This window comes from Triplophysa dalaica, chromosome 21 (assembly GCF_015846415.1).
Source record: "Triplophysa dalaica isolate WHDGS20190420 chromosome 21, ASM1584641v1, whole genome shotgun sequence".
In the NCBI taxonomy this organism is placed as follows: domain Eukaryota; kingdom Metazoa; phylum Chordata; class Actinopteri; order Cypriniformes; family Nemacheilidae; genus Triplophysa; species Triplophysa dalaica.
The window spans coordinates 17,641,363-17,651,661 of NC_079562.1; the positions used below are offsets into that span (position 1 = coordinate 17,641,363).

The 10,299-nt window shown below is 41.1% G+C and overlaps 1 long non-coding RNA gene across 2 annotated transcripts; it reads left to right on the forward strand.

Moving 5' to 3' along the window:
• The first annotated feature begins 739 nt into the window (after positions 1 to 739).
• On the forward strand, positions 740 to 2,473 carry LOC130410084 (uncharacterized). 2 transcript variants are annotated; one of them, XR_008904975.1, is made up of 4 exons: positions 740 to 770; positions 943 to 989; positions 2,094 to 2,204; positions 2,350 to 2,473. It is a non-coding gene; the product is annotated as an uncharacterized LOC130410084 (long non-coding RNA). The 2 variants fall into 2 exon arrangements; XR_008904974.1 differs by having other exon boundaries at positions 2,094 to 2,473.
• The last annotated feature ends 7,826 nt before the right edge of the window (positions 2,474 to 10,299 follow it).

Sequence of the window (10,299 nt, forward strand, 5' to 3'; positions counted from 1 at the left end):
ATCAATCTGTAATTTATTACGGCTCGGTGCATTATTTTATTATGTTGGCTGGAGAAAGCCAACATTCTGATGTAGCACTTAAACTTATTATTATTATTCTGAGACTACATTTTCTGACTTTAAATCCTCCTACAGCTTTCAAACTACAGTCACCAAACTTCACACGGATATTCAAAATGATTTGAGGAAGTATGCTTTATCTTTTTTTAGGGATCAGACTTATGGTTTTCCTCAAAAACCTGATCAAACTGCCCAAAAGGTCTTTACCCCACTTACATTGATAAAATGTTCAGCTGACTATGTTTAATTTCAAACTTCAACTGTAAACTCTCAAACATAAACACACAATCACCTTCCATAAATCTCTCCACTCTCTTTCTGTTTCTCTAACTTAAACTCACACGCATGCACACACACAGACACACACACACACACACACATTTGCACAGTTATCTTCATGAGAACATATATTGACACAATGCAATCTCTAGCCCCTTACCCTAACTCTAACCATCAGGACTGAGTACCTGACCCTTACCCACACACCTTACCTTACACACACACAAGCAAACTCACTCTAACACGTGTGGGACAAACAGCGTGGGTTGCCCATTAACTAGTGCCCGTGCTTGTCGTACTGTTCGTCCAATCACATGTCCCCCCGGAACGTATAAAAGGGGAACTTTAAGCCATTCTCATGTGACTGCGTATCGCTGTGCGCCTTGTCCGAGGGCTGTTCCTTCGGAGTGCAAAGTTCCCCTTCCTTACAGGTTGGTTGCTGTGTTTAGAGAGCTAATTTTAATGCGTGTTTGTGTCTTTATTATCGTATTCTCTTTTTAACAACAGTAGCTGGCTTGCGGCTACCTGAATTATCCAGGCAATCTATGTGTTAGCTGGTCCATAACGACACATTACTGATCTGCGTTGTTTCCGCTGTGACAGGCAGAACAACGACACGTTCCCGGAAGTGGTAGATACAACCCCGGAGGGTAAGTTTATTAACAACAGAGTGAGCAAAAACGAGCCACAGTGGGCAAAAGTGAGCCACAGTGGGCAAAAGTGAGCACCCCAGTCCCCGGGAGAACGGAGGTAATCCGGAGCGTGTCCACGCTAGACCAGAGGCCGTGGGATTGAGCCGGATGGGTCCGTTTAGAGGGCTTGTAGCGTCCAACAACGGTATATCCTGACTGTCCTACTCTTCGGTTCCTAGGTCAACGAAAACAGAGACATAGCATATCCATTACCATGGGTATAAGCTTGGTTAGAGTGGAGTTGGTGCTCACCCATCTCTTCTCAGCAGTCTCCTTTTAAAGGCTGCCGTGTTTGTCTCCTCATGAGCGGCAGGTGTGCCGCTCTGATTACCTCTGTCTCCGTGGCGACGCTGATGGTGCAAGGGGTGACTCGTCACACCGCTCAATGCTGCTCATTAGTGGTGTGGGATATGACTCCAATAAGGTATGTGGTAGCAGTTTAGTCTATAATGCTTAGTAGCACTGACCTGGTTTTAACGTTCTCCTCCTTCACTCTTGTGCCATGGCGTGGTGTTGCCGTATCCGTGTCACCGGTTTGCTAAAAGTAGCTGCTGTAACGTAGGCGCTAATGAGATGGAAGGTAGGCCCTAGGACTGACTAAAGAGGCTTTTCTTGTTAAACTGTAGAGTAACCTATGTATTTTTAGGAGCATCTGTCGTTGCGCTCTGGCGCAACATTTCCGACGCTGCTGAAAACATGCAATATTACCCTACGCTGCTGCTTATACACAAAGTTTCCTGACGACGCCGTTTATATGCTGCTGCGGCTGCTGTCTTTGGCTCTTGTTGTTTTTGTTTTGTATCTTAGTTTTTTTTCTGTGACATTTCTGATCCAACTTCATCTGGAGTTTATTTAGAGCGCTTTAGGCCATTCCGTTGTCCTCCAGAGAAGCTGTTGATTTATCCAATTGTTGCTATCCTGGGGAGAGTTTAGTTCCATTTTGCTTATTTACGTTGTTCATTCCTAATTTAGTAATGTTAATCTTTCTTAATTTTGTTTTTATACAGTGTATTTGATTTGAACCATTGCTTGTATTGATTCACTGTTTCTTTTGTGTTCTAGGGGCCAAGTCCCAGGGTAGAAACTAGACTTGCGTGGCGTGACTTGTGCACTTGATGATGTAATAAGTGTGACTTGGAAGCTCAAGCTCCATCATTAGCATACCTGTCCCTGGTAACCTTTGCTCCTTTTGTGTGTGTTTGTGTGTGTGTATATGCGAATGCGCATCATGTGCCCAAGTTGTCAATGCGTTGATGTGATGTTTTAAAGAGACTTTTATTGATTGAATATAATCAAGTTTTGTATTTTTTATATCTAGGTCTTGTGCCCCACCTTTACACTGAAGAACCTGTTTGCACACCTTTGTGGGTAACTTCCTACTTCCCTGGTAACAGGGTGGCGAAGTCTTCTACAATTTTCTCAAAATCTTTTCCCCATACCGCTCTGCCCCACAAGCTATAAAAATCTCTTCACTCCCTTTATCATTGTCACGTAAACTCGCTTACACGCACAAACTAACTTACGCAAACTATATAAATCTCTTTACTCCCTTTGTCATCCTATCACATTAACTCACATGCACACACCCTCTACAAATCTCATCACTCCCTTTCTCTTCCTATCTATTCATCCTTCTATCTATATATTCATATATCTATTCATCCATCAATCTACTCATCATTTCTCAACAATATGCATGATAACTAAAAGCAAAGCGCTTGTTGATCAAAACCGATTATCTGATTCAAACAAGAAATGAGCCAAAGGGATTGAGAAAAACTGATAGCAAAACAAAGGTCAAGAGTTCAGTTTCCTGGGACTGTGCCTTTTTTTAGTAAAAACATTGACAGGAGCCAAATACAAATTTTCCACAGTTTCTACTGATTGAGAGAGGAAATAGTGCTGTTGATTTACTTAAAATGCCCTTTTATCTAGCATCCCGTATAATAGCTGCAAAGTTTAGACTTCTTTAACAACTGAATAGCAGGCAAAGGTAACTTGTATACATAATTTAAGCAAATAAAGAGACCAGGACTTGAAATTAACTTTTTCCTTAGAAGCACCGGTAGCACCAACGTCAAGAGTTAGTAGCGTCCACCGAGAAATTAATAGTTTAAAACAAGTTAGTAACAATTTTACCATTATAACATGCATGTGATGCCTGTTGTGTTTTACATAGTCACAATTGATTCATGATGTCCTGAAATCGTATTTTTTATCATAAAACAAGGGCTTAAATTAGATATGTGAGAGGAACGTTATCAGATCGTGCTGTCAATCCTCCTTACTGACCCTTATTTCTCTTCATAGCATATAGAGAAACAGTTCCAACTAAAAACACATCATATTATATGCTTATAATGAGCAGATATGAGGGGAACACGATCGTTTTTTGAAAATATTTGTTTGTGAGTATTTTTTATACAACCTAACTTGCAATTGCTATACTTGTGCAGCTGTTCAGCCGCGAGGTGCGCGCTCCCATTGCGACGGGAAAGAAGTATGTATGTTACCGCTTATGTGCGAGACGCACATAAACATCCAAACACCTCAGTTTAGCGCATGTTTATATAGAAAAATTATGGTAATGTAGTGCTGAGGCATGAAATACTTATTCTGTGTGAATGACTGGTCACAGTGCAACAATGTTAAGGGACCCCACTGAAACAGTGTCGTGCTGCGCCGCGTTCCACACGTTGTTTAAGCGACATACACCGGTCATGTGGTATATTAAAAATTCATACCATAACAACAATACACCGTATTCGGTTTGAACCGGTGTATCGCCCAGCCCTACTTCTTACAGACCAGAATAAATCAGGCAAACTTGTCCAGTTGAACACAGAGCACACACCGCAAACTGCACTATCAGAATCAGAAGAGCTTTATTTTTCCAATTTTCCCTGTCTTTCTCTCTGGAATTGTACAGGTCCTGAAGTGTGGGGAGAGGAGCACCAATAATCTTCTCAGCACTACCAACTGTTCTTTGTAATCTTCATAGGTCTGATTTGGTGGCCGAGCCAAGTGCACAGAACAGATTCGATGACTGCTGAGTAGAACTGAGACAGTAGCTCATGTGGTAGGTTGAACTGCCTCAATTGATGGAGGAATTATAACCTCTGGTGGGGCTTCTTTACAACGTAGTCTATGTGGGATTCCCACTCCAGCTCCTGAGAGATGGTGGAGCCCAGGAACCTGAATGAATCCACAGTGCTGTCCAGAATGTAGGGGGGAGGAAATTATGGGATTATGGAGGGTTACTTCTGAAATTAACTGTCATCTCCAATGTCTTGAATACATTCAGCTCTAGGTTGTTTTTACAGCACCAGACAGCCAGCTGAGCAACCTCACAGACTGTGGTGTCATCTTCCAACTTCAGGAGTTATTCGGAGTCTGTAGAGGTGCATTCGTTTGTGTAGAGTGAAAATAGCAGTGGAGAAAGAACACATCCTTGAGGAGCTCCGGTGCTGATGGTAAATGTACATATACACAACAATGATGCAAATATACACCACAAACTCTGTTTCCCTGCTGAATTCTAGTTGAAATGGTGAATGTGAGCTAAAGCAGTTTATTTTCCTCAAACCTCTGAGTTGAATCAGATCTTGGGGTAATGACCATATCTGTTGTGAAAAGACATGGAATGTGTTCTTGTGTCCTGCGGATATAAACTGTGTGGACACATGTCCAGAGGTCTTTTGAGGTGTGTACATCTGTGCCATTAAAGCCATATATGGAAAGAATGAAAAGGATTTCATCACCGATGGGAGAGCAGAGATTTTGTTTTTTAATAGACAAAACGACTTTCTGATTTCTGAAATTGAATATTAGCAGGTTAATCTTAACACCACATGCTATAAACTGAAAACCTTTTTCACAGAAAAATAAACATGTTGTCTCAGTACAAATACAAGTGGGAACATTTAAAACAAACCCAACTAAATCCGTGACAAATCTTTCATAGTGTTGGGAATAGTTCTTTTATCATATAAAGTTTTAAAACATAACATTTGCCCACAGATATTTAATAAAATATACATCATTATGTGTTAAAATGCCAAAGTAAAATGAAAGGAAGTAGATCTAAGTTTCTCTGAAGCATTTATTGTCATGATTCTCAATGTGAGACATGACGTGAGAACCCAATTGCAGGCAGACATGGACGGTATAGATGGAACAAGGGTGTTTTATTAAACATAAAACATGAACAAAACTAAACAAGCAAAACAAAACCCACGAGGGGGAAAACAGACAGGATGAAATATAAACTTTGACAGGAAACACTGGGATGGGACCACAGGACTCGGGACCACAGGACTCGGGACCACAGGACTCCCGCGACGTCGCCCCCGAGTCTCTAGCCACCCACCCAACTCGGACTCCACCAGAAGAACCGGCGGCCATGGGGCTCGAGCCAGAGGGTACTGAGTCCCCCAGGGCAGCGGCGGCCAGGACGAGACCCTCCGCAGCGCTCGACCGTGGGGTGAAAGTCCCATGTGGAACCTCACCCCCGGGATCACTCCGGTTGGTCACGTACCTGACCATGTCCGCAAACCCTAAGGGAGCCAGCAGCCTCTTCTCCGACGATGTGAGGCGCCGGGTGAGGCAGCAGTTGAAGATCGTCTTCAATTCCGCCTCACCAAACTCGGTCACCTCCGCCACCGCCGAGAATGCCCTGGCGAACTCCCGGTCACCGTAACTCCCCTGGCGGAATCCAAGCAGCAAGTGGGCTTGGCGAGACCGCAAGGACGACGTCGTACCGTCCATGCTGCCTACTGGGTTCGATTTTGGCTCGTGCATTCTGTCAGGATTCTCAATGTGAGACATGACGTGAGAACCCAATTGCAGGCAGACACGGACGGTATAGATGGAACAAGGGTGTTTTATTAAACATAAAACATGAACAAAACTAAACAAGCAAAACAAAACCCACGAGGGGGAAAACAGACAGGATGAAATATAAACTTTGACAGGAAACACTGACTAACTAAACTACGCAAACAAACACTGGGATACAAACACTAAACTAAGACTTACTAGATACGGGGAACAGGAACAGGAACAGGAACACGAGCGCATGCAGCATGCAGCATGCAGCATGCAGCTTGCAGCATGCAGCTTGCAGCTTGCAGCATGCAGCTTGCAGCTTGCAGCATGCAGCTTGCAGCTTGCAGCATGCAGCTTGCAGCTTGCAGCTTGCAGCTTGCAGCTTGCAGCTTGCAGCTTGCAGCTTGCAGCTTGCAGTTTACAGTTTACAGTTTACAGTTTACAGTTTACAGTTTACAGAGCATAACATCAAACAGCATAAACACATTCAATGCACGAGCAACGAGACAAAGAAACATGAGGATTCTTATAGGGAAGATAACAAGAGGGAACAGGTGCAAGGGATTACAATCAAGGAAGGCTAATCAACACAAACTAGGGAACAGGAGGGTTGGGCAATGACGCGACTTGAGGAGAGTATGGAAGACCGCAAGGGTCAAAAATATCTCTCCTCACATGAAACAGAGGATTCTGTATGATTCCACCTCAAAACCAAGAAATACCTGACAAGGAGAGGTGGAACCATGACATTTATCTACTACACATATAAAGTCACCTTAAAGTTTTCTGCAGCAGACATGATTCACATTTACACTGATTCATTGCTGAATGTCACTACTCTGGTTTTCTAGGTGTTTCTGTCTTTGGATGCCCAAACATGATCAGATACACAACTGCTTTGTCATGTAATCAGCTTTCTCGCTGCGCAGGTTTTCTCTGAGGAGTAAATGGGCTGAGAGAATAAAAAATATAATTAGCTCACTACAAGTATTCTTAAAGAAACCTGTATGGTCGAAACATTTCTGGTGAAAATTCTAAATGTTCCATACAAACATCCATGGCATTAAACGGCTGATATTCCCCACAACTCAATGTGAGAGGAGGATTTTAGTGATGCTAGACTGTGTTAAGAAATTAAATAAGTGAAGCTTCACCAAATAATTGAAAATGACTACATTATAAAAATGGCATTAGAGATAACGTGTAAATGTTGGGAGTATTTTATTGTATAATTGTTAATGTTGTTAATGTTCACAGTGTCATCTTCGACAAACAGGTTTGAATGAATGAATAGATCACAGTAGTTGAATAACTTCTCTCCACTGGGTTACCTCACAGAACCAGTAAACATAATATACATCAAAATATATTTCTTGACCTCAAATGAGTGACAGTTCCTACCAGTTTTGTTCGTTTCTCCCCATGGACTGTTAATTTGCCACAATCCCTCACCTGTTTTTGTTCTCATTGACATTTGCAACTGCAGCCCATTATCTAGTTCATGCCATCACCTGTGTAGCCTTTGTTGTCTGTTCTATTTAAGTTCCCCCCTTACATGGTTATTAATGTTACTTAGTTCATTTTTCTTGTGTGGATTTACCTTTGTTCCATGGATGTTTTTGTTTGTTGGATGTTTTTGTTTTTTGGATAACCCCTGTTTTGTGGATGTTTTTGGGATTATCTTTTGTTCCTGGCTGCACATTTTATTAAACCTTTGGCACCTATAATTTTTTTGGTGCGGATTCGTGTCAACAAAGGTCAATGTGACACCTTCCCACAATGTTTATGAGAGATGATTTTGAAGGATTGAGAAGGAGCCTTGGCCACATAATGTGATTTAAAAAGATTTTAAATTTAGTTAAATTTCCAGCACAGAAGATGTGTTAGTTATTGTCCCTCCCCACTGGTGTGCCACAGTGACAGAACAGTTAAATTGTACAAGTACTTATTGTTTACGACAAAACCTGACACCATACTCCATACAAGTAACAAGAGTTGCAAAATTCACCAAAAAAGAAAGAATAAAATATATATATAAAAAAAGATGCTGCTGTCCTTCTGAAACCTACTGTAGTATCTCCATATGTCATTAATCTTTGTTATTAGTCACACTTTAAGTTTGTGAATGGGTTTTACAAATATCTAATCAATTATCTTGAGATTTTTTAACACACTGTATTAAATAGTTTTAAAAGTATAGGATTTTCGAATTTCCTGAAAAACGGCTAATTTGCAGGAACAAAATTAAAAGAAGGACGGCAACGATATGAAATGTTCTGTATGTCGTTCACTGAGAAGACAATCCTGGAACTCACTAAACAAACAAACACTCAAAAAACATCTTATTCTGATTGCTGTGCCGAGTTCTTAGCACGTTATAAAACTCACTGCTTCTTGGGGCTTTTTGCTTTAATCCAAGATGTCAAATGATTTAGTAATCGAAATATCAGTTAAATAGTTCTTATAATATCAACTTTTTGCCAGTTTGACACAAACTTAAACTCTCTTTGTTTGCACAGTGTAAATATAGTTTGTGAATTTTGGTGACAGTTTAAAAAGCAAAAATATGACCTCTTCAAACGTAAGCATAACATGTTACGCATGTTAAAGTGTTATTGATGTTTTGTTGTAGGCAAAGCAATAAGCCCCAAGAACCAATGTGTTACAGTGCATTTTATAACAACTAAGTGCGTTCAAAAAGGATACTGGACAACAGCCCGTTCCCCACAAAGACCTCCAATGACTCTTCAACCTGCTCATGCATATGGTCGTCAAACTTAGATGACATTGAAGGACATGTTTTCATGACACTTAACTAAAAACTCCTATATCAGTGACAGTGAGTTGTCACAAAAAATACATAATATTGTAGAATTTAAAATAATTTCAAAAGGACATGCACTTTATGAGCATGGCCCCCCCCTTGCCTCGGGGGTTTCCTCCGGGTACTCCGGTTTCCTCCCCTGGTCCAAAGACATGCATGGTAGGTTGATTGGCATCTCTGGAAAAATTGTCCGTAGGGTGTGAGTGCGTGAATGAATGAGTGAGTGTGTGTGCCCTGCGATGGGTTGGCATTCCATCCAGGGTGTATCCTGCCTTGATGCCCGATGACTCCTGAGATAGGCGCAGGTTCCCCGAGACCCGAGGTAGTTCGGATAAGCGGTAGAAAATGGAATGGAATGGAATGCACTGTATGAATACTAAAAAGCATGCACAAAGATACTATGATCTTGTTGTCTTTGTACAAACCACCCTTTGGTGTATGCCCTGTAGCATAAGACACACACTCAGAATTCACATTTGAAAGTTTGAATAAATGTGTGTGAATATGTTTACATTTATCTACAGAGATTAAGGCCTTAAAGAAAAGCCCAGCTGACTCTATTTTGGCAAATTTGTGATTTCAGAATAGAAAGCTAGTTTTCCTAATGAAAATGAAGCATTTATAGGACAGTTAACATTTGTTACATTGTGCACATTGTGTACATTTGTGTACATTACATTGTATACATTTACTGTATCACCCGCGGAAATAATATAACAACTCATTTCGATACATAGCTAAACAAATCAAGGGAAATATTAACCAAACATGTGCACATGGATGCAGTAATATTGAACATTGAAAATGTAACATGAGAGTCCAATTTTTTTTGATTTCTCCTTTTTTTCAGACACACCCAGTTCATCCTGATGAGTTGAATCAGGTGTGTTGGGTTAGGAAGACATCCATAATGTGCAGTGTTGGGAGGTCTCTAGGGCCAGAATTGGGAAATACTTGACTGGACTATGTTTTGGATGAACTAATCCTAATGTCACGTACCATACAGAACAGATATGTTGTGGTCCTTTACCTACCAGCAGAGCTGAGCTTCAACCCTGCTCAATGAAGAGATTGTGGATGGACCGCCTGCAGTGCAATCGGGCTCTTGTGCTTTATGCTCGAACTGATTTTGCCAAGTAAAAAATGTTCCTACGAGGAGCTTGAAACAATATTTCTTTATAAAAACCCAATCTGAACCCCAAACATTAACTCTAACTTATCTCTAAAATCAGAGGAACATTTTGAATAACAATAATGTGAAAGCGCCCAGCTCTGTTTGAAGGCCAAAACTTCATACAGCATACACAAATTGAAGAGGAGCAGAGCAAGAAGTGAGCCTTGTGGAACGCCACAATTCATGGGTGTCCAGTCAGATGTTGTCTATGTTTACATAGTAACCTTCCCTTGAAGGTATGACCTGAACCATTTAAGTACCAACTCAGAAAAACCTTCCCAGTTTTCCAACCGATGTAGGGGTAGGGTGTGATCTACTGTGTCACAGATCTAGTTATAACATAACTGATATCTTGCCTGAATGAGAATTCAATCCAATTTCATTTGATGCTGACGGAACCCAGACTGATAATTGTCCAGGTAGCCATTTGAGTTTAGAATTTG